Below are 23,901 nucleotides of genomic sequence, written 5' to 3' on the forward strand. Positions count from 1 at the left end.
TTTTATTTGGTTACAGAGTTCTATAAACATACTTTTTGTCTTTCAGGAAAATTTTCTCTGCCTATACTGCTGTATCAAATGAAAGATTATAATTTCTTCAAGTTCTTAACCTCAGATTATTTTCACAGATTCAAAAACCAAATAGCATAGTTTTCTATATTCTGCTTCTGGATTCTTAAAAGTATTTTTTTTCCTCTGCTTCCAGAAAGTGTGGCAGCCTGACCCAAGTGGATAGCCCCTGGAAGAGGCAGCTACATCATGTGGCTTGGATATTAATCTGGATGAAGTCATATTTCTGTCAGTGATGAAATTTAATTTATCAATTATTTACATAAAGTTCATCCTTAATGCATCTTAGAGTCTATAAACCATTTGAAATTTTGGCAAAATTGGGTTGGTTCAGAGACAGACTACATAGGCTTCAATGGCTTTTCACAGTCATCTCTCTCTGACTCTTGTGAAAAGATTAAGAACTACAATGCAAACAACGTACAGCATTAATTTTAAAATTTTGACAGCCCTTTTAAGTTTGTAGTAGATAATCTGTACTTGGACAACAGCAAAAAATAACTTAGAAATATGATTCTGAAAACAGACCCAAGGTGAATCTTATATGTTAATAACAATGAAATGATCAACTACAGTCATTTTAAATACATTAATTTATTACTTCTATTCAGTCATTTGTGGAAAGAAATACATATTGATTTCAAGGGAAAAAAAGATGAAAAATTATAAAGGATAAGAGAAAGGATGAAGTAGGCATTTTAAAATTTGCCCAGACTACATTCACAGTTTTAAAGAAAAAGCAAGCCAGCTTTACCACTTATAATCACCTTTACATAAATTTTACCATCTAATTGTCATGACATTTCTGCAGCATGTCATTATTCCCACTTTACAAATGAGGGAAGTCAATGATATTAAGGTACTTGCCTGAGATCACACAGATGACCATCCGGAAAAGCCAACACCATCTCCAGGGTAGGCAGGACTTCTGTTTGTTCCTCTAGTCTCCATACTTCTGTTGTTTGAGATAGATGCTCTTAACCTTATCACTAAGGTATGTGTTACCTTGTGCTTTCTCTAGCAATGTCCTGTTAGCTTCACTGGTGTGTAGGCTCTTAAAAAGGATACGTTTCTATTTTCTCATGTTCCCTGCACCATATGCAGTAGGAGGCACAATCAAGACTGCTTCATGGGCCTGTGATGTGTGCAATCTCTCAGGACTCTGTATAATGGCCCTGTGCTTGGTTTAATGCTCTGTTATCACCATCATTGAAATGCTTAATAATGTTTGAACTAATGACTCTACACTTTCATTCTGCAGTGGTCCTGCAAATTATGTAGCCAGTCCTGGGCAAGATGCAAATATTTGCTTGTACATTTGTGTTTGTGTGTAATAAGAACTTTGATATAAATTCTGAGGCCATCATGATTATTATCCATATGGCTTAATATGGCTGGAGAACGATGTCACTAGGTGTCCCTTAAGAATCATAGACTATCAGATCACTCTCCTTTATTTTTTTCTGCCAAGAAATGTGTATCAATCTTATGACAGATTGTAATCCAATTTAGGAAAATTTGCTTTTCCAGTATGACACAGTCAATATGCAATTGTATTACTTACTAGTTTCCTTTTATTGCATGTGGTAAACTGCACAGGTTTGTGCAGAAATTGAATGTTTTCATCATTTAACAGAATTTTTTCTTGATATAAACTCCGTCTATGGAATAAAAATATTTTGATCACAAACACTGTTTCTTGTGTTTCATTTAGACATTTCACATAATCTTGCAAACTTCACAAATGAAGAAATCAGAGGCCAAAAGTAGTATCACACCTTAGAAGCCTAAGATAATGAACACAACCTAATAATTTTACACAACAGTTTCTAGAAGAGTATATTTTACTAGCTTATAATTAACAAATTTACAAAATTAGTAATTTAGTAAAAACTAAATTTTTCTGGTTAGGATTTGTGTGTATTACTCAGAATTTTCTCATTATAACTGAGATAAGATTTGACACACTAATTCTGAAATTTAGGTAAGTTCATAAAAGGCTTTAGGAAGCTTTGAAACATTATCATTGCCTGGGTACTACTCATCAAATTCTGATTTAATTGGTCTGGAAACCAGTAAATGTTAACACCTCCTCCATATAACCATAGCTAAGAAACCTCTTTGAAGGTTATGATGGATAAAAGAGTAAGAGATGTTACTATGGCTGACATGAAACTCCAGCTAACATCGGAACTGCTAACTCCTTGTTATATGTCTGAAATAAACAAATGCTCAACACAGTCACACAATTTCTGGCATATCCTCAACTATATATCAAACTAATAATGCCCCCTTAAATGCACTCTAATAACTCTAACATATAGTTAATCACTGACTTTAATCTTTGGGTAAATTTTGAAAAATAAAATTATAAGAATTCATAAGGTTTAGTTGTCCATACAAATTTAAACCAAAGTTACTAGAGTACTATTTCTAAACAGATTAAGGAAATGTGGAAAAAGAAATTAACAGCTTTGTTATTCTCCACTCAAAGGTTGTTTTGTATCCATTTTAAACAAAGGTAAGAAAAACTGGCCAGCTTAATTCCTTTGACAAAATACCCAGTAACAGAATCTCACATCCTGTTCATCGCAAATGGCCTTATTATTCTGGTCATATATGTTTTTTCTGAGCATTTCCCATTCATATCCTTGCCTAGTTTGGTGATGGGATGCTTAAAATACCCTTATTATTCTTGGGCCTTGAATAAGACATGTTCCTTTTTCTTTTATTACCCTGAGACCAACAACACAAACACCTACTCATTGAAATCTCTAAATAAAATAGCAATAAGAACTGTATAAAAGTCTTAATTTGAATACTATTTCTTAAAAATAACTTGAAGATGTATAATTCAGTTCTACAGAACTTGAAATTTCATCAGCTTTCACAAATTTTTTTCAAATATCCTGTGTCTTCAATGTTTCAAAAAATTGTATTTTACATAACCTACTGTTCTTACTGATCTTGAATATCCTTAAAGAATTAAACATTCTCAATTTTTGAGCTTCCCTCTTGATTAAAATGTGCCCAGACAGGTTTGTACTACACTGAAGATAGAAACCTGTATCTTTCCTTTGGAAAATCCCCCACTTACTTATGGTCTTCAGTGGAAAGACAGGAGGAGTGACTACACTTAATACTTTAGAAAAGAATGGAAAGAGAAAGGAAGAGGAGAAGGAAGATGAGAAAGAAGACTATTAACAGCAATATAATTTAGTGCCCTCAGGACAGCAAAAAGGTACATAAATGGATGACGAGTGCCTGGATTGACTGGTGAGGGTGAATGGCCAAGGAAGTCAGCAAATGGAAGTCTTGACCATGGTCATAGGCAGTAACTTTAAACCAAAGGACCTGGCAATCTTAAGCATGCCTGGTACACCACAACTTTGGAGACCAGAACAGTGTGCTTGAATTCAATGCTGTGCACATATATGGAGGAAACTCACAAAACTGCTTTCCTGCACCTTGTAGGGAAACAATTTCTCTGTAATCAAAAGGTTTGTTTGTTCTGTGGTATGTTAACAGGATAAAAGAATGTGTATTTGCTGATATGTGCAGGAAAAATGGAACAAAGCAGCCTCTTCATTTACTGTAACTGACCTCTTCCTCCTCCTGGGAAGGGTGGATAGAATTCAAGTTTGCTTAACAACTTCAGTTACTGTGGTCCTTCCCAGCTAAAACCACTTTTTTCAGCCTCTTTAGGATAAAGTCTGTGTGGCTTAGATGGCTTTATGCTCCCCCTGTCCACTCTAAATAGGAGGTGATGAGGAGCTTAGATAACCTCAAGGTGCCAGAAAAGGGAGCCTTGTCTTTTGCTCTGACCAGTTTTCTAATAAGGATTATGAATTGTACATGATCTCAAATTCTATACATTTTCTTATAGCACAGGGTAAAGAACATTTCTTGTTGGTTAGAGGGATTATAACTCTGCTATCTATTAATATCCGTGTGAATAGACACAGAAACGTCACCTGTGCTCCATAACAAGGCACCGCAGTTGTTGAGGGCCGCTCACCTAGTTCCAGGGTTTCATTCATTCTGCTACAGATTTAGTAATGATAGAACAAACATTACTTCCCTGGGAATGTTTTGATTTTTGCCATGTGGGGATGGGTGCCTCAAGTAAAATTCTAATTCGTATACTGCGGGTAAATCCCACAATCTGAGTTGTCATGAAAAATAAGGTACAATTCCCCAGAAGTGACCCTTTCAAGCTTCATGAAAAGTGTCTGTTCCTGTATCACATGATTACTAACAGATGATGTTCAATGCTGATTCTAATAAATAAGAAAATCATCACAGAAAAAACTTTATCTCAAACTGATTCAAAAGCATATGACAGACAAGAGATAGGAAGTTTTGACAAACTGACAAGTTGTTATGTTGATTATAGAGAATTTCAAAATTTCACAACCTCCATATGTCAATCTTATCAGAAGTTTCTCCTTAAAGAAGTAACAGCAAGAATGAACTGGTACAGACGAAGAACAGAAATTACATGAACAGGCCATGTCAACATGTCCCTGGGTCAGATTAAAATGTAAAGCTACAAATGATGTTTTTAAAATGTACTTTATAAACAGGTTTATTGCCTTAGGGATTGTTTTAAGAAAAGGAAGATTGATGATAAATTTCTTTGGGATCATAAGGATTTTCACTGACTGAATGAAAAAAAGAAAAGAAAAAATAAAAACCTAGAATGTAAGAAACCAAGATATAAGAAACGAAGATTTTGACATGGCTCAGATGACAACTTCTGAAAGGAACTGTCAATTTTATTAGTATTACAGCATGAACTTCAAAGACTTTTCAGAAATAACACTGAAATTAGAGTTTGAAAATTCATTTCAATAAAAAAAGTATCAGGTAGTTTTGAGAGAAATCTGCATCCGTGGATGTTTTAAGGCCCTTGTCTAGCTTGGATTAACACATAGTCTACAGGCACACACCTGATCATCTACAATTGCTCTCTTACAACACTAAACTATGTTTTCTACCTTTATCTTGCATCTACCTACCACTTCAGCATTTTATTAAAAATAAAAATAATAATAATAATAAAGGGAGAAATGTGGGATCCACATATAAATCAAGTATAAAAATCAAACGAATATTCATATCTGACCTGATTGTTTATAATTCATAATGCGTGATCAAAACCGGAAGTTTCTGTGATGAATGCCCTTGTACTGTTCACCATGTAAGAACTTATTCACTATGTAAGAATTCGTTCACCATGTAAGAACTTGTTTGTTATGCTTCAGAAGACTGGAGACTGACGAGAATTAGGCTTGAGATGGATTAATGATTGTGCATTGAGCATTGACCCCCCTATACAGAATTTTATTGTTGTTAACAACCATTTGATCAATAAATATGAGAGATGCCCTCTCAAAAAAAAGAAAAAAGTATCAGGTACCTGAAATTCGACTTTAATATTTAACATCACAATCTTAACATTAAAATATAAGCAATCCAGTTTTAGATGCTGTAGTTTTAAAAATACTGAGTTGTATTGTTGTAGCAGCTAAACAAGAACCTGTTCTTTCAGAATGAAGAATAGCAGTATGATGTCAGTTGTGTCTCTGTGGCTTTTACTCAAGAAAAGTGATAAATTTAGCTTTGTATGGGGTCTGCTTACCGTACCATGCACACTGTTTAGGAAGATGATTTTTGTCTTACAGCTCTAACCTGTATCTTTCCACAATGTTTTTTCTAATTAGGTATTTTATGTTTTCATCCTTTCAGTCTTTTTCTCGATCTCTCTTTTTTTTTTACAGTGGAGATATATAAATGTGTGTGTGTGCATATTTGCACACACACACATATATACACACACATAATACACACATTTCTGATTCTAAGACATGAAACACGGTCTATTTAGGGAAATCATGGATCAGCGACGGAATCTGAAAGTGAGACTCACACTCCCCCCACATTCTCTATCCCAGTTCTGTCTATAATCACAAAATGCTTTGGAAAATTGCCTTTTTTTTTTGTCTGGAAATTCCCATTATGTTAGCTTTTTCAAAGAAACTATGGGGAAAATCTTTAAAACTGCAACTAAAGAACATGGCCATGTAAATAGAGAGATGTGCATTGGCTATATTTTATCATTTTACACAATGTTTCCTTTCCCTCCTAAGTTTTAGTTGCACAGTTCTGTCTCCATTGTATCTGATTTAAAGATGGAAGTATTATTGATAAACCTCAAGTCCTATATCAAGAAGAAAGCACAACTAAAATAATTAAAATACTGTGTATTTTTATAAACTTTATTTTAATTGCCTTGTATATGTACTTGTAAAATACTCTCTATTCCCCAAAATATATATTCCCAAATCATAATTAATTACACACTTCACATGTTTTCTGCTCAACATTTGTTTTTAAAGATTATTACATTTGGCACAAAGGGCCTATATTTTAACTTAATACACTATTTTCCAGAATATGAAGGAACCATACTTTATTTACCCATTCCATTATTGGATAAACATGTTGGTAGCTTTCAAATTTGTTTTTTTTTATATACTTTAAAGAATAAGTGCCTATGTTTTGTGTACTTACACAATGTTTTATTCCAGGTTTTACATGGAAAAGTGGAATTACTGCATCAATTTATGTGAAAATTTTTAAAAGCTTCAGTAGATGAGGACAAACTGTACTTCATGTTGGCTGCACCAGTTTTCACTCCCACCAGCAGGAGAGACCTGATGTTTCTCAGCACAAGTACAAGACTGGTAGCTCAAGGTCTAGATCTCCACTACTCAGTTTTGCCCATACGATTTTTGTTTTAATTAGAATGTGAATTCCTTTTAGCAGGAAATATTTTCTCAAATTTACAAGCAGCACTTCTCTGTATTGTCTTATACCTTCCTGATATTTGTAGGCATTTGAGTATGTTACCTATGCCTAAACGGATGCCCTACGTCATTATCCCAACCAGTATATCTTTGAAAGCAAAAGGTCACACTAGAGCAGCAGACACAAACCTGGGTTGCCCTAGGCAAACAGAAAGTATGGTCACCCTAAGAACTTAAATATATCTATCATTTCATCCACCTCTCCAAATACCAGTGATATGGAGTGTTTCTACACAGATTTGCCATTTGTGTTTCCTCTCCTTTAAACTTTTTATAATCCTTGCCCATTTTTCTATTGGTTTGTATTTTTTTAGTGAATTTTAAGGATTCTTTTTATGCAATATGTCCTATTTTATTGGTTTTATGTGTTGTTAATTTCACTACTTGCTCTGACACTTGCCTTTTTCTCTAGGTATATAATGGCTTATGTCAAATGAAAGTTTTAAATTCTAATGTTATTTGTGTAATTTCAATTTTTGTGTTTGCATTTTAAATATTATTTAATAATGTCTTCTACACCCTTCCCTTTCAGATCATGAATATATACTTCCACTTTTATCACCATTTGTTTTATTTTATTTCTTAAGAATAGAGTTTTAATTCATTTGATACTGACAGAGAAATCATTTGAGGTAGGGTTTGCCTATTTATTGGTTAGAGCTATTAAAGCTCTAACCAATATTTCGTTCTCTTTTCCCCCATAATATTTATTTTTCAATAATTTGAGATCTAAAAAAGGGAAGAAGATAGAGAAGAAAACGTTTCTTCTTCAGAATAAACTCCGATGTAAATTACTTTTCCTCCTAGAACTTTGATAGCATAAACCAACATCCTTCTTTGATCTGTGAGGACTGTAGCACAAGGGATTTATTAGGAACATGAAAAACAACATTTTTTCATTCTCCTCTAAGTCTTCCCTTTCACCTGGGTTTAAACTGTACTAGTCACAGTAGAAAATGTGAAGGAAATTGTACAAATGAATAGAACATAAGGTAATAAGAAAAAAAAGACTTTCAATGTAGGGTTACTGGAATAAAACTACTTAGTGGGCACAATGGCTGACTAATATGAAGTAAACGTTCATACTTATATTAAAGGAAAGTTTTTTAAAAAAATTAAGGTAGAGTTCTTTGTTTCCACTTTGAGTGGGATAGCTAGTGGCAGTATACTGCTCCATACAGCACTACTAGAAAAGTCAGATGAAATGCAGAATTCATTATTTTAAAGAGAGCAGAGAGCTGATGGAACCGTGAAAACCAAAAGGCTCAAACTCTGTATAGGGAAGAAAACAAAATGAAAACTTAAAAGCAGGTAACAGGTTTTTACAGATGATTTTACTCAGTGTACTTTCCAGTTCTGTGCATGAACAGGAAGCTGAATCCCGTACCAATCCCAGAAGAAATCTGCTGTTAGGAGGTGGAGAAACCAGCAGCTTTCCAACATTCTGGATGATTGGTAGCAACTTCGAGGATCTCAAGGACATGGCCTGTAGGTACCATTGAGATTCACAGGGTACCAAGGCAGAAACAGAAAAAAGAAAGGAAATATATCTAAGCAACATAATTTAAACACTTGACCTAAAAGCCAATACAGAATACTTTATCCAACACGACAGAATTCATTTTTTAAAGCACATAAAATTGACTGTATATTCTATATAAACTTCATGTTTTTTGATGTTTCTGTAAATGGTATTTTTTAAAACTTAACTGTATATTTGAAAATGAAATAGAAATGCGATTATTTGTATGTATATTGACCTTAAATTCAGTGACATTAATTCACTTAGTAATTCTAATAGTTCGGTTCTTGGTTCTTTTGTATTTTCTATATGGAGAAGCATACCATCTGGAAATAATTAGAGGTTTACTTCCATTTTTTTCCCTCAAACTTCACGCCTTTTATTTCTTTCTATAGCCTCATTACACTGCCTAGGGACTCCAAAACTTTTAAACGTAAGTGGTGATAGCCAGCATCTAGTCATTTTCAATCTCAAGGGAGTATTTTCAAAAATTCATTATTAAATAATATATTTACTGTTCTTTTTTTCCAAGACAGTTTTGACAAAATGAGAGAATTTTCCATCTATTCCTACCTTGCTAAAATTTTTATCATGAATGGATGTTGAATTTTACCAAATGTATCTAATGTAATGATGATATCATTTTTCTCATTTATTTTCTATATATGTAAATTGCATTGATTTATTTTTGAATGCTAAATCATTCTTGCCTTCATGGAAAAGCCCTATGTGGATAAAATGAGAGTTCCTGAGGCCAGGATTCTCACCTGGCCGTGGCTGACTAGCTCACTGCACACCTGTGGGCAATACATGGCTGTTGACTCTAAAAAGAGCTCCGCCCAGTGCTCTGGGCACAACACGGTGGCAGGGCTGCAAGGCTGCAGGAGAGCAGAGCAGAGGCTGGAGTGGTGGCAGCCTGAGGACAGAGGCCCAGAGGATGGCTGTGCGGACAGAGGGGCCCAGAGGCAGAGACTGGCTTGCTGCATGCAGAGTGGCTCTGAGTGAACGGGACATTAGTGACTGACCTGCCACCTGGAAGTAAAGTTGGGTATAGCCCTTTCACCCCAAGAACATTTTGCTGTCATTTTTCTTTGGTCACACTGAATGCATAGCGAACTTGCCTGGGGCTGAAACCCATTGGCAAGACACCCTACTTGTTTGAAGTTTATCATTCTTTAATGTATTGTTGGGCTTGTTTTGCTAAAATTTTGTTTTGTATTTTTGTATTCAAATTTATGAGAAGACCTTTTCTAGGATGTTATAAGACACAAAACTTTTCAGACTAAGTTTTGGTATCAAGTTTTTGTTGATCTACTTTAAAAAGCTGGTAAATGTGCTCTTTGTATTTTCTGGAAGTGTCAGTATCAGTATAAGATTGGTATCACTTATTCCTAAAATTTTTGGAAGAATTTACCAGTACAATCATCTGAGCCTGCAGTTTTCATTGTGGGAGAGATTTTAATGCTGGATTCAGCATTCATTAATAGATTAAGGAACTATTCCTACTTTAAATTCATTTTACTTTCATTTTGGTAATTAGTGTTTTTCATGGAGTTTTTCATCTCATCTAAACTAGGAAATATATTATAAAGCTGTTCATAATCTTTTTAGCTTCTGAATGTTTATAAAGCCTCTAGGCAAACCTCCTTTTGTGCATTAAATTGGTAATACATTTTCTACTTATTTTTTATCTTTCTATGAATTTTTTCATCTGTATTAGTGTTTTCAAATTATAAATTTTTGACTTTGTTGAGTTTACCAATTATATACTTATTTCCTCTGTTCACTGTTTCTGCCCTAATTTCTACGGGTTTGATTGTTCTTTCCTTATAAACTTCAGAGGAAACAAAAATTATAGCTGTTGTTTTGCCTGTTATTTTCTAACATACGTATTAAGGCTGTACGTTTTCCTCTAATCATGGTTTTTAGCTGAATACCTCAAATGTTGATATGTTGAGTTTTCAATTCTCAGTTTACATTTTTTTCTAATTTTTCTAATATAGAAAAATACATTACTTAATTTCCAAGCAATTGTGGGTTTAGGTTTTTTTTTTCCCCTACCATAATTCCTTTGTGGTCATATTAGAAAAGTATCAAGAAAAGGAGACAAAAAACCTCAACAATTTAAATTTGCTTAAAAATAGGACTACTGCCTTTGATTATATACACATGTATACACATACATATATAATTTTTTGAAAGATTATACCAAAATATCAGTTGGAACTAGTTTAAGCTAATAATGTGATTCTTATCTTTTAAAAAATCACTATTTTTCAAGTTTTATAAAATAAACATATTCCATTAAATTTTTAACCTATTTACAGGTCCTAATGTTTAACACTATCTTTTCATACACTGGTATTACCCTTACCACCTAAAGATTTTAACCTGAAACAATCTTTGCCAATTCACCACTAAATATATACCTACCAATGCTATTGATCCACCTGAGGAAAACAAACTCAACACTGGCTTTCAATCTGATGTCATCAGACATCTTTTCTCTGTGTCACCTTCCCCCCCACATTTCTTCCCAGCTGATGCTTCTTACTCTCAGATTAACCTTATGAAATTTAACTCTCAGGTCTCACAATTTCAGTATTTTTTTCCTTTTAATCAGCCTATCTCTAACCTAACTTTCTTCCAATATAATCACTTTTGTTTAATATAATTTGTGTTTGTTATTCTTCAGTAAATTACTCTAGAAGGTCAAGCACTTCTACATTCCTGCCAACACACACACAATTGGACTGTTCATTCCATCCCCATGTGGTGTTAGTAATTCGAGATTAGGGAATCACATAACCTTAAGTCTCAAATGGAAACAGCTGCATTCATTCTGTTTCAAGGCATTTACTACAGTATTTTATAGCTAACTTGCAAGTGGACAGATAGGGAAGCAAATACAAATATTCTTAATTTTTAACATTCTTGACTAGTTTTAAATATGTTTGGGTATGGAAGCCAAATTAATTAAAAATGAATGCTTCAATTTTCATAGCTTGAGGTCCATTCTAAATACAACGATCAGGCCACATAATTAAGTTCAAAGCTACTTTTGTTATGGTAATCACCCAGGGGATAAATCTAGGAGTACCAAGGATGGATACAGGATATATTTAATTCTATATCCTGACCAAACCAATTTTGAATCACCTAATGGATATACACCACCTGTTATATTGACAGATTTCCTTCAGATATATGGAACTAATGCAATAGTTTTTCAAATTTGCCCTATCAGTCATTTTGGGGAGCTGTAAACAACAAAATTAGTAGGCATTCCTTGGCATCATTTAATTAGAATCTGACTTGGGAAAACTGCTCCTGCCTAGTCCATCTTGTAGAGATAAATTCCTAGTGAAGAAAACATCTAGGAAAATTCATTCATCACCACGGACATATAATGAAAAAAATGGCAACTATGGGGGAAAGCTTCTGAAGAATGTCATTTCTGTAACTACAGAGCTACTTCTGTTATCTAACAATGCACTCTTTCTCACTTTTGTCTATGCAAGCGTTCTGAATTGAGATGAGAGTGGTAATATCCCTCATTAAACTTTCTTGGAACTCAAATGTCATTGACCCTGTCCACACACATAACTGAAATCCTGAGACTATGTGGATAAGTACATCAACATGAAATAAAGATCTTTCTGCTCAGTTCCTGGATTAACCTCTAGATGTCTAAAGAATGATAGCAGGTGACCCAAACAGAAGTTTGGAAAAACTCTTGTCCTTTAACCTTACGACAGCTGCAAATAATTAGGCCCAAATTGGTTTTACATCCTTCACCTCTATGAAAGAAAGAGAGGGTGGTTAAGAGAGGGAGACTGAGATAGAGCTGGACAGAAATGAGCTGGCTCTCAACTATCATAAACAACCAATTTCATAAAGATATCTTATCAGTTAACTATTAAATGCAGTAATTCAATGTTACAAAATTCAGTACTTTTTCAAAAACTACTGAACAGATTAAGAGCAATGCTCAATTTCCAAACAGACTATAAGTCACAAGTGTGTTCCTTGCAAAGGTATTTCTCCTCTAAATAAGTATTATAAACGATCATTCAACACAAGCCTCCTTGAATCACTATGTATGGAAATCTCTTAGGAAAAACACTACAAACTATCCATCATATGTAAGCACATTCCTCTCCAAAAGTATACTAAAAACTTCATCTTGTACAACCAGAAATGCATTCTTCTTTCTCTACTTCCCTCACAGTGAACACCTCAGGCAAATCAGGATGGCTTGCTAAGCAGTGTGACTCTCATTTTTTAGGGTAAAGATGCCATTAACCTGGACAGAGTCCAGAGTAGAATGGACACTCTGGACAGAAGAAAGGAAAGAGCTAGTAAGAATGCTGCTATAGTGCAAGTGTATTTAAACAGCATGAGAGAGATCATTCCTTCTTGTCCATTCTTTATCTCTATCAAAAGTTGGACACACATGTACAGTAGATCCCAATTGAAGATTTTAGACTCATCTATGTAAACTACATATTTATATTTTATAAAAAATGCACTTTAAGTATTTAGTATTTATTCAATACTATTTCTAATAATGTACAGAATACATATCTAATGATTCACAGATTTGGAATCATGTTCTACATACAATTTTGTACTTACTGTGAGTGAATAATAGGAATTTTCCCATGTGGTATTTTCTCATTTTAATTTGTGTACAGAAGCCTACAGTATTTCTGTAGTAGGGATTTAAGTCATTCCCTATTTGCACAATTATTACTGAATGTTCTTAAATATAACCCTTTGCAGACTGTCCAGTTTTATTATTATAAGTCAATACATATTTTAAAATTATTGATATATTAGTGTTTCTCAGTTCTGGCTGCCCATTAGAATTATTCTGGGAACTTCTTAAAAAATATTGAAACCTAGGGTCCACTATTAAAGATTGTGGTTTGACTAATTTAGAAGAGAACCCAAGTTATTACTTTTAAAAGTTCCCCTGGTGATTCAAGTGTGAAGCTGCAGGCTGATACATAGATTACTAAGGGACATCCTTAATCATAATGCTAATTCACACTCCTCCAGCTTATGAACAATTGTCCACTCTGTCGAACATCATGTATTCTTATTTGAACCTTTGTCAAATAGGTGACAATAGTATCTCATTATCATATTTGTTTGTTTTTATTTCTAGTTGGAGTAAACATTTTTCAAATTTTTACCTGTTTGTAATTTTTCTTTTATGAATTGCCTCTTTATAGTTTGCTCCCATTTGTTTAATTGCAATGTGCAAGATTTTATTATTATAAATAATCATTCATGAGAATTATTTTGCCAAATAGAGGAAATCTATTATCTTTTCATTTTGTTGACAGGTTATATAAAAATATTAAATGATTGAACTATTTTTGTATAGTTTTCAATCATTCTTACTCTCATTCAAACCAAATGTCACTTGATATCACCATACTTTTTTGTTTTTTGTTTGTTTGGTTTGTTCCCACCCTCTTGAATTTTGGGTTCTGTGGAGATACTGTGTCACTTGTTAATGTTTTCCATGTGTTTATGGTTTTGCTATTTAATTGTTGTTTTAATGGGGAATTGAGATTAAAATTCTATCTGCCATACAACCATCTTCCCATGATTCCGCTCTGAAGCAGTTTAAATATGTTTGGAGTTTATTTTTCTTAAAGGTTTGGTCATATACTATTTGACACTACTTGGCCCAGTGTTGTTTTTGAATTAACTCTTTGGAAACTTTCTTTATGCCCTTTATGATAATTTGCCTGCCAGATTACAAGTTTTTCTGAAGTCAGTTTTGATAATTTATATGCTGTGACACGAACACTGAAATAAAGCTATTCAGCCTTGAGCAATAACAATCTCATAAATTTTTTAGTAAAATTAAAAGATTTAGGAAGAAATTAAAGTAGAATTCTAGCTACCTAGTGACTGCTTCATTTGTCTGAAATGACACATTTTTTTGTATTTTACCATCTTACATGGCCATTATATAGACAATATTCTGACAACAGAGAAGCAAGACATCAGATTTTAATGAAAGAATAAAAAGAACTTTACTGAACAAGTAAGATATTACTGAGAAAAAATTTATTGTTAAGGCTGACTTGGTATTATTTACTCTAAAAGAGAACAGGAAAAAGTTAATTACAAGAAATTCTGTATCTCCTAATATTGTTTACTTTATGAAAATTAGTACCAATGTGAATACCTGAGCAAACAATTTAGAACCATACTCATAAAAATAACTGATTACACACAATCAATAAATTTACAACACCTCCCCAAAAATGCTTCTCAGTTGTTAATAACACATACAGCAATAAATTGTTATTCTTTTGAAGTAATTTATTATATAAGACTATTATAGGACAAAGTTTAAGGTAACCAAAACAGGTGCCAGTTAATATCAATCTACTCTAACGGCTGCCTTACATCTGCATAACTTCTGATATGGCTTATTTAGGTCCCTCTATGCCAGTTTAACATACTGGCACAGTTTGGAAGGTTAGTCAGAAAATAAAACCATGGTATGATTATGAAATTTGTGTATCAAGAACTCACTGGCTCTGGGAAGTGGCTTATACAACTCCAAGTACTGCTCCCCATGAAGAACCTATGTTAGGAAAAACAAAATTTTATTAGAACCTTGTTAAACGGGTTCTGTGTATACTGCTAATCACAGGTGATATTTCACTGTCCACATGCTCACATCACTACTTCCCCCAAATGATCTGACTCACTGAGGCGGTCCTGCATTTGTCCTCCCACCATCACCCCCACCTGTTTTTCCCTCTGGGTTCTGAGGAAGACAGGGAATTAAGCTGTCCCATGGCAGTGGGACGTGGGCATTTGGATATGTGGATCAGGTTTTGTTTTTCCTGTCCTAGTTTTCCCACCTTATGTGGGTATTCCTCCTTCGATATACTGAGGTTAAGTGACTATGAATTTCTACACTGTCCTTAGAATCTACTGTTTGTAGATAATTTACAAAATATTATAATAAGGAAATACTGACATTGATAATACTTTTACTTTGAACATGGCTGTAAGGTTTATCTTTCTATTTTAGTTGAGTTGTTTGTATTTGGTATGTGTGATCTGCAATTACATTATTAGCACTGGCCAATTTATTCATTTTTATTCAACAGATGTTTATTAGATGTCCTATATGCACCAGTCACAGGGATAAGCACTGGAAACACAGCTTAGTTCAATGTTTCCATCAGCAAATAATCCATAATTACTAGTCAATGAGGATTTGAGTGTAGGGGAAGAACACAACTTTAAGTTATCTTCTCTGCTCCAAAAGAGCTGACAATCTTTATATTAGAGGACTGATTATTTCTGCATCATATGATTAAGAAGTAGAAGCCAAACTAAGCCCCAAAGCAAGTGAACCTCAGAGAGAGAATTAATAACATTATGCCGTAGTTATGGGACTGTACATAATTGCTTGCCTTTTCAACTATCATTTCTTTTATTCTTATGAAGAAAAATCACAAGATATGCTAAGTCCTTATTCCTGAGTCAACCACTACAAACTATTTTATTCACACACACACATACAGAGGATGTGATATTTATCTATCATATTTAAAGATATGGAAGAAAAGCAAAATTAAGGTTTTCTATTATGCATACCTTCGCAAAATTGATTGAAAGCCCAGGAATCTCTACTAATCCTCCACCCATGATGGATTTCTGTGCTATAATAACTCCAAAGGTAGGCAAACAGGAGAAATCAGAGCTTCCTTCATAAATAAATTTCAAATCTTCTGGATCCTTGAGCGATGCTCCCACTCCAAGGGCTTACGTAATAGCTTCCAGTTTTGTGTAAGTAGAAGAAAATGGAGGAAATTTGTAGCCAATAGCTCTAGCCTATGGGACAGTTATACAAAACAATGTTTTACTGATATTATTTTGGTCAAATTCTTAAAATTTTAACTTTCAAAACTATTAAATGCTTACATACCTAGTTCTGCTTTTGAAAACATGAAAATAGAATGTCATTTCAGTGAATTTCATATAGTATCATAATTGTTTCATTATATTTGATTTTTTAATAGAAATCAATTTGAGAATGTGTAGAAAAGGACTTCATTTACAGATAAGTACTTTTTTTTTGCTTGCTTCTTGCTAAGTTTGTCTCATTTTCAGCTTTCCTGTCTCTGATGGTGGAAATCCTATTAATTCAGCAACTATCAGTCACTCAAAAATACAAAAAATAATGAATTTATTATGAATAGGGATAGTGAACTGCCCTATAATATCTACCATTTAAAATTCACTGTAAATAAGCAAAGTACTACTAAGTGCTTGTAAATTAGACTGCCTCATAATGGTTTTAGTTAAAATGAGATTTCACCTCAAGTTCCTTCCCAGGAATGCCCTTTAACTAATTGGATATTATACTTTTCTACTTAGTGATGATAGGCCTAGCTAATGCGTGAAGCATGATCAGGTTATAAAAGAATGATGTCCAATTCTCAACTGCTTTCACTCTGAAATAGGAATAGGCAAACAACTCAGAGGTAGAATGGTTTTTACGTTTTTAAAGAGTAGTTTAACAAAAAAGAAAAACAGGAGGACTGTGACAGAAATAGTACATGGTCCATAAAGCCTAAAATATTTACTATCTGGCCCTTTGCCAAAAATGTTTTGTCACCCTCTATTCTAAAGTAAAATCATATTTATAAGCTGATCATATTTTCAGGTCTAAAACTAGATTGTTAATTTTTTCACTATGTCTGCCCTGGGTCACAAAACACTAGAATCAAGCCTGTCAAATAATTTATTTCTTATTTATGCACTCAATCAGCAACTTCACATCAGCTATTAGAATTTCTGACACAGTGGGAGGCTATTTGTAGCCATGTTGAACTATTTCCATAATTATAATGTATCAATGTTTTCCCTTAAATGACTTCAAAAAGGCACTGACATAAATATCCTTTTCCAAAAAGTTAGAAAGTTAGTAACTCAAGTAGGATTATCAAAGATACTCCAGAACAAACAAAGGAAGACACTCATCTAATACTGAAGAAGAGAAAGTAAAACTTACCCTTAATATTTTAGCCTTGTGGTCATTCAACTTGTATAGTATTTAATATATATTTCATGAACAGTTTTGTGGTCACTTATCTTTCCTATTTAACAATAAATTAATACCCTGGAAAATAATATTTTTGTATGAAAGAAAAGAGAAGAAAAGGAGAGAAGAAAAAAGAAAAAAATTCCAGAGAAGGCACAGCTTTAGGCTTTTTTCCCCCACTTACAAATCCTAATGTGGCTGTTGATGCCACATGACTGGTATCATTTGTTGAAATTCCTCCATCTGATTCTATCTGACTCAGAGCTCCAATTATATTGTTAACTGATTCTAAATAATAATAATAATAATAATAATAATAATAATAATAATAATGCTTTTGTTAAAGACATGACTAAGAAAAGCTACAATGTGCTAGATAATTACTCCTATAGCATTCAGCACTGAATGTATGATGTCAAACTATTATAGGAAAAAAGTGTGAAAGACTTTGAAATAGACCAAAGATAACTGGGTATTTTCAATGGAAAACAAGACACTGTCCAACATCCTGTTTACAGTTTATAATTCTAAGGAAGCACTGAGCTTTGCAATGTCTTTGAGCAATTTTATGCCTCTGTAAGGTGGGATCCTTGTCCATAGAAATGCAGTGTCTGTCCATAGAAATGCTGGTGGAAGCACAACTAATTTCCCTTCTCTCCCCACCTTCCCCCTGCTCCAGGATGGAACAATGCCAAGTCACCAGCCCCTCAGGTCTCTATACTATCATCTATGCAGTAATAGCTCTGAATATAGTACTGAAAATTATTCCAGAGAAAACCATCATTATGACAAGTGTGGAGACGTTGGGGTTCCTATGGCCAGGATCCTCACTGAACTTAAACCTTCTGATGATGTAACTGGCCTGTTGCTAGGCTACTGCTTCCACACCCATAGGTAATAAGCTATTATTGCACTATATAGAGAGCTCGGCCCACTGCTCTGGGCAGAGGCAGAGCACTAGTGCTCGACCTACTACCAGGTAATAAACCTCTTTCATCCCAAGAACGTTCTATTGTCTTTTCTTTGGTCACACTGAAACCATAGTGAACTTGCCCGGGGCTGGAATCCATTAGCAAAAAACCACAAGTGATTTCCAGACAGGATTCAGAAGTCTAAAGCATTAATAAAGGATGCTCGTGGAGCATCTGCATATGCTGTATGAGACTAAAGGCGCTAGGACAAACCTTAGAGATACGGGCCTCCTTCCACACTCCGACAAAGCCAAACTACGGAATGTGAGATGCTAGGGGTAGATTCCATTCCTGGTGACGCCCGTAAGTAGGCTTCTTGCCAACTAACCCTCCCCTTACCACCCATTCAGGTTGCTGCCTAGAGGGGAGCTATTTAACCAAAAGTCCCCTTTGCACAGGCTGAAAGTGCTGCATTCAGAGACACACAACCTGCTCTAACCCTTGGCTCAAATTCAGAGAAAGCTGTGGCCAGTTATTAGGTGCTCTGGGATTTAGTCCCATCACCTGTAAAATGAGAACACTGAACTAGGTGCTCTGGAAAGGCTCAATTCCATAGAAAATGTGAAATTATTTTTCTAACTGTACTTCAAATACTAGAGGTCTCTTCTCACTTATAATTATGTAATTTATTTAGTTAACTTTTTCTTTATATTAGTCTAATACTTTTAAGGTAATAAAGTAGAACTCTGATGTCAGAGGACATTTTTTAATATATTTCTTCTTCCTTCCATTCATTTTCATTGATAGGTGACTGCTATTCATAGACTAAATTTATCTCAAATACAGAGTAGAGAAAATGCTACTATAACATAACAATCATGTATCCTCTAATTGAGAAAAAGCATAATGAAAATTTCAGTGAGTGGACCAGCAGGCAGAAAAGTGTTATTAAAGAGAGGAAAAAAAAGTCATTTTTCATATATATTCTTCTATCACACACTGAATATAAAATTACTAAGAGGAATAAAAAGATTTTTCCTGATTCATGATCTTTCCCGAAAGAACCTCTAAATTTCATATGCTACATGCATATGTGAGCTATACTAGAAAAAATCATGTGAACTTTACTGGTTATCTATTCCTGTGGCATGTCATAGACAGTTCAATAGTTCAAAGTAACAAGCATTTTCTAAGTCCTTTTTATTAGTTCAGCACTATGACAAAAACAAATATAGAAGTATATATATGAGATACAGCTCTGGCTCCAAACATACTATGCAGTTAAGAAACCACATACTTAGGAAATAATAACAGTAAAAAGCAATTAAAATTAGATGCTTAAGTGCTAGGAGTTCAGTTAAGAGAGAGATCTAAGTAGCTCAATAACTGGGGAGGTTTAGTTGTCTACCTGGGCTTGAGATTTTCTAAAGAAGCGTTAAGATTAGTAGAGGCAATAAAAGGAGGAAAGGGCATTTTTGAAAGGGAGAGAGATAGCAGCAAAACAGAAAGTGCTAAAACAAAGCAAAAATCTATTCACTGAGATAGGCTTAAACTTTTGGGGATAAAGGAAAATAAGGTGAAATAAGGAACACATGGTTAGATAATGGAAGACTTTGAAACCAACTCTCAATTGCAGAGTAGATGCACTCAGCACAAATGGATAAATACCTCATACCATCCAGCAACCACACATATGCCAAAAAACTAGGGTTATAAAAGAACTAAGAAACTACAGTGGGAACGCATATGTATCTTAAACTCAAAGAGTTCTAATACCTACTAGAGAAGAAAAATGTTCTCTAGATAATTCAAATGTCTAAGTCCCCACAGTTAAAATAGAAGACAATTCCCAAAGAGACGAGAAGGCTCTGTTGCCTCTGGTTCCCCAACCAGGACTGACCCGGCCTGGGCCTCTTTACCTTGAATTCTCTGAGGCTTGCTGGCATCATCAAAGTCACAGGTCTTCTGCCAGTTAGCCTTCACCGCCTCAGGAGTCATTGGCTGAGTCTTCTGTCTTACACAGGCGCCGAGGGTCCGCTCCCAGCGTACTGGTTATAGAAACAAAACTAAGGTACTGAGTACACAGTTTAAGAGGGAGACAGAAAAAAGTAAAATTCTGATTTTTTTTTAACCTCACGAAAAAGGGAATTCTGGGGGGAAAAAGGTCCTAACTTCTAAAGAGTTTTACTATAAGCTTCAAAATGTGTTTTTCCTAAAATAATAAATCTCATTAGGATGTCAATTTTTAAAAATATATTTGAAGCTGAAGAGAGAAACTTCTCTGACTATGCCAGACACTACTAACTGCTGAATGAAATGCTGATTCAAAAGACGTTAAATTATAAATAATTGTGCCAAAGAATGACTCCACGACCACAGACCACTCGGGTAAGAGAGTTCAAGGAAACAGAAGAGAGCTTTGTGGGATAGCAAACTGACGACTAGTAGTGATAACAGGTCAAAGGGTCAGACAACCAAGTATGTCAGTTCACTCCAAATAATTCTTCCTCTTCCTCCCTTTGTTTTTCCTTTTCTTCCACAGGAAGTCAACTAGAATGCACAGCACAGATTCACAAGTATCATTATTGCTGCCTAAGTTTCATGAGGAGAATTTTAACACTGATTTTCTTTCTAAAAAGGCCAAGGAATAAACTACCACTAGTAACCTCATTTAAACATAATGGTCAGACTTTGGTGATCATTAAATTGAATATTTGCCTTGAGGAATGACAAAATGCTGCTTCTAGAGCTTTCCTATTGATAAAGTCCCAGATAAAGCTTTTATTGCACAAACTTATCTTCTTTCCTAAATGGCTATAATTAAAACACTTGAAAATCTTCAGGAATATTACTTTAATAACTGGAGAAAAAGTCACTGATGATGACATGTTGATTCTACAATATATTGTAACAATCCCCTCCAGTAAGGGCAACCCTTTAAATAATTCAGTTAATTTTCATATGAGCAGCCAACTGAAAACCTGATTTGGGGTATTGGAATTTTCACAACTATTTTTAAATGTCAAAAAGCAATTATCCAATTTGGAGCTCACAAGGTTTGAGAGTTGGGGTAAGAGAGTAGAAGCCAAATGAGTTTACTGTTGGGCTGACCAGAGTACTTGTAATTTCTGTCCCAGAAAGTTGTCCAGTGTGATTCCTCTCTGTCTCCTCCTGGATGGCTCATGCTCCAAGGAAGAAGAGAGTCAAATGAGAGAACTGGAGAGCATGCCTGCTGTCCCATCTGGGCTCTTGCCATCTTTCCAAAACCAGCCCTCCCTGCCACTCACTTCTCTGCTGAAACAGCAAGGACAAGCATGTGGGATGCCAGAGACGTGGGAGAACAAACAACAGAAAGAGAGATCATTTTGCCTAAAGGAATAGCCAGTTCTGAATAAGACAGGACAAGCTCTGAATATGGACTGCTGAAAGAACAAAACTGAACAGATTGTTTAAAATGACACAAGCCTGAAGGACAATTTACATGCTTTAGAAAACCTGTCGGTATAACACCATTTGCGCTTGAATATGCAGGCACTAGATCCATTGATTAGGCCTTGGACAAGGTCTTTACCAAGCTCTCGGATATACAGGTTTAAAGTTATGAAAATAATATATGGCAAACCAAAAACATACATTTTCCAATCCATCCTCCTCCAACCTACCAAAAAGAGGGGAAAAAAGTTATACCATCTAATGTGAAATCACTAACAAGAGTTTTTAAAATCAAAAAAACAGGCAGCTATCTTACTAAGAGTACTAGATGCTAGATGACATTGCATGAAAATACTACAGCTCTACAAAAGTCTACTAGCCCCTCTGATTGCACTGATTATGCCATCAGAGTAACACAAAGCAGCACAATGTACAGAAGAGCATGACTCTGACAGCAGGAACCGAGGTTTGATATTAGTTCTCTGGCTAGCTGTAATTGAAGTTTCCCTTTTTGTAAAATGAGGATAATAATATACTCTTTGTGAAGAGCCATGAAGGTTAAACAATATAAATGCAGTTGACCCTTGAACAATGCAGACAGAGGTACCAACTCCCCATGCGGTTAAAAATCCACATACAACTTTTGACTTCCCAAAAACTTAATCACTAATAGCCTACTGTTGACCAGAAGCTGCACTGATAACATAAACAGTCCCTTAACACATATTTTGTATATTATATGTATTACATACTGTATTCTTACAGTAAAGCATGCTAGAGAACAATTTTCAAATTGGCACAAATCTCCAAAAACTTTTCCAATATATGTATTGAAAAAGTCTGCATATAAGTGGACCAACACAACACAAGCCTATGTTGTCAGGGGTCAACTGTAGTAAAACTGCCCAGCACCTTGCAGGCTAAACAACACATCTCTCTAGGAAAACTTAGTGAATAAAAAAGTAAAATGGAAAGAAAAATGAAACCAGGATTTCACTTAATGAACTACATAGTCATTTACCTGAAACATCTTTATATAGAGATAAGGCAAATGACCAAATGCATTAACTGCTATGTAGTAAGGTAAATTTTTTTCTAGAGGCCATTTGAGGAAATCCTCAGAAGAAAATGTTTGATGTAAAGAAAATCTGTTTGTCATATCTTCAAACACTGCAACTTCAGTGTACCAGAACTTATCACAAGAATGCCACATGCCCATGAGAGAAGAAAATGTATCAGCAGACAGCACCCACTTTAGTGGCTCTGGGCTCAAGGGTATGGCTTTTGATTATTGTTTGCCTTGACAGCCATATGCCCACACCTTTTGTGGCCCACCAGCCTTGATGCTGTCACAGTAGATAAATCAGCAGTGGTTCTGATACCAGGCAAGAAAGGTAATCACTTTTTACCATATTTTGGAGTGAAGCAAGCTATAAGCTCCTCTCAGGAGTGAGAAGCAACCATTCCAGCCAAACCAAAGAATCTGTATCTGCCATTCTAGCTAGCTATCAGAACTTCGCAAAGTGGCAATTTACTTTCAAGATATCACACACATCCCTTACTATATTTATACCAATCATGCATACCAAATGTTCTTCACTCAAAATGTTCACAGTATAGTAAAAGAAAATAGAGCAACATAACAAAACTTCATCTGCAGCATGATCTAAGTTATCTGGGTATGTTTGGGTGTATGTATAAAATGTGTATATAAACTATTCATGTAAAATGTACATCTAATCAAAGACTGGGAGAGAATACATAAAAATTTAATAATAGTTACCTCTGGACAGTGATTTTCATTTTCTTCTATATACTTTCCTGTATATTTTAAGTTTTCTACAAAAAGCACATTATTTTTATTCATATAACTAATAACAGATACAACTGTAAAAGACAAAAAGTTTAATGATAAAATTCTTTAATAACATGAAAGACAGGTAGGCCAAATTCTGAACTCCAGATGGCTTGATATTATTAAATTTTCCTCTTCTGTAAATT

The 23,901-nt window shown here is 34.5% G+C and overlaps 1 long non-coding RNA gene across 1 annotated transcript; it reads right to left on the reverse strand.

Moving 5' to 3' along the window:
• Nucleotides 1–8,261: 8,261 nt before the first annotated feature.
• LOC118972009 (uncharacterized) lies at nucleotides 8,262–20,765 on the reverse strand. Its single transcript, XR_012125216.1, has 4 exons — nucleotides 20,388–20,765; nucleotides 16,108–16,344; nucleotides 15,028–15,079; nucleotides 8,262–8,427 (listed from the first exon to the last, which is right to left on the reverse strand). It is a non-coding gene; the product is annotated as an uncharacterized lncRNA (long non-coding RNA).
• Between the last annotated feature and the right edge of the window lie 3,136 nt (nucleotides 20,766–23,901).

This window comes from Manis javanica, chromosome 14, assembly GCF_040802235.1.
Source record: "Manis javanica isolate MJ-LG chromosome 14, MJ_LKY, whole genome shotgun sequence".
Classification (NCBI taxonomy): domain Eukaryota; kingdom Metazoa; phylum Chordata; class Mammalia; order Pholidota; family Manidae; genus Manis; species Manis javanica.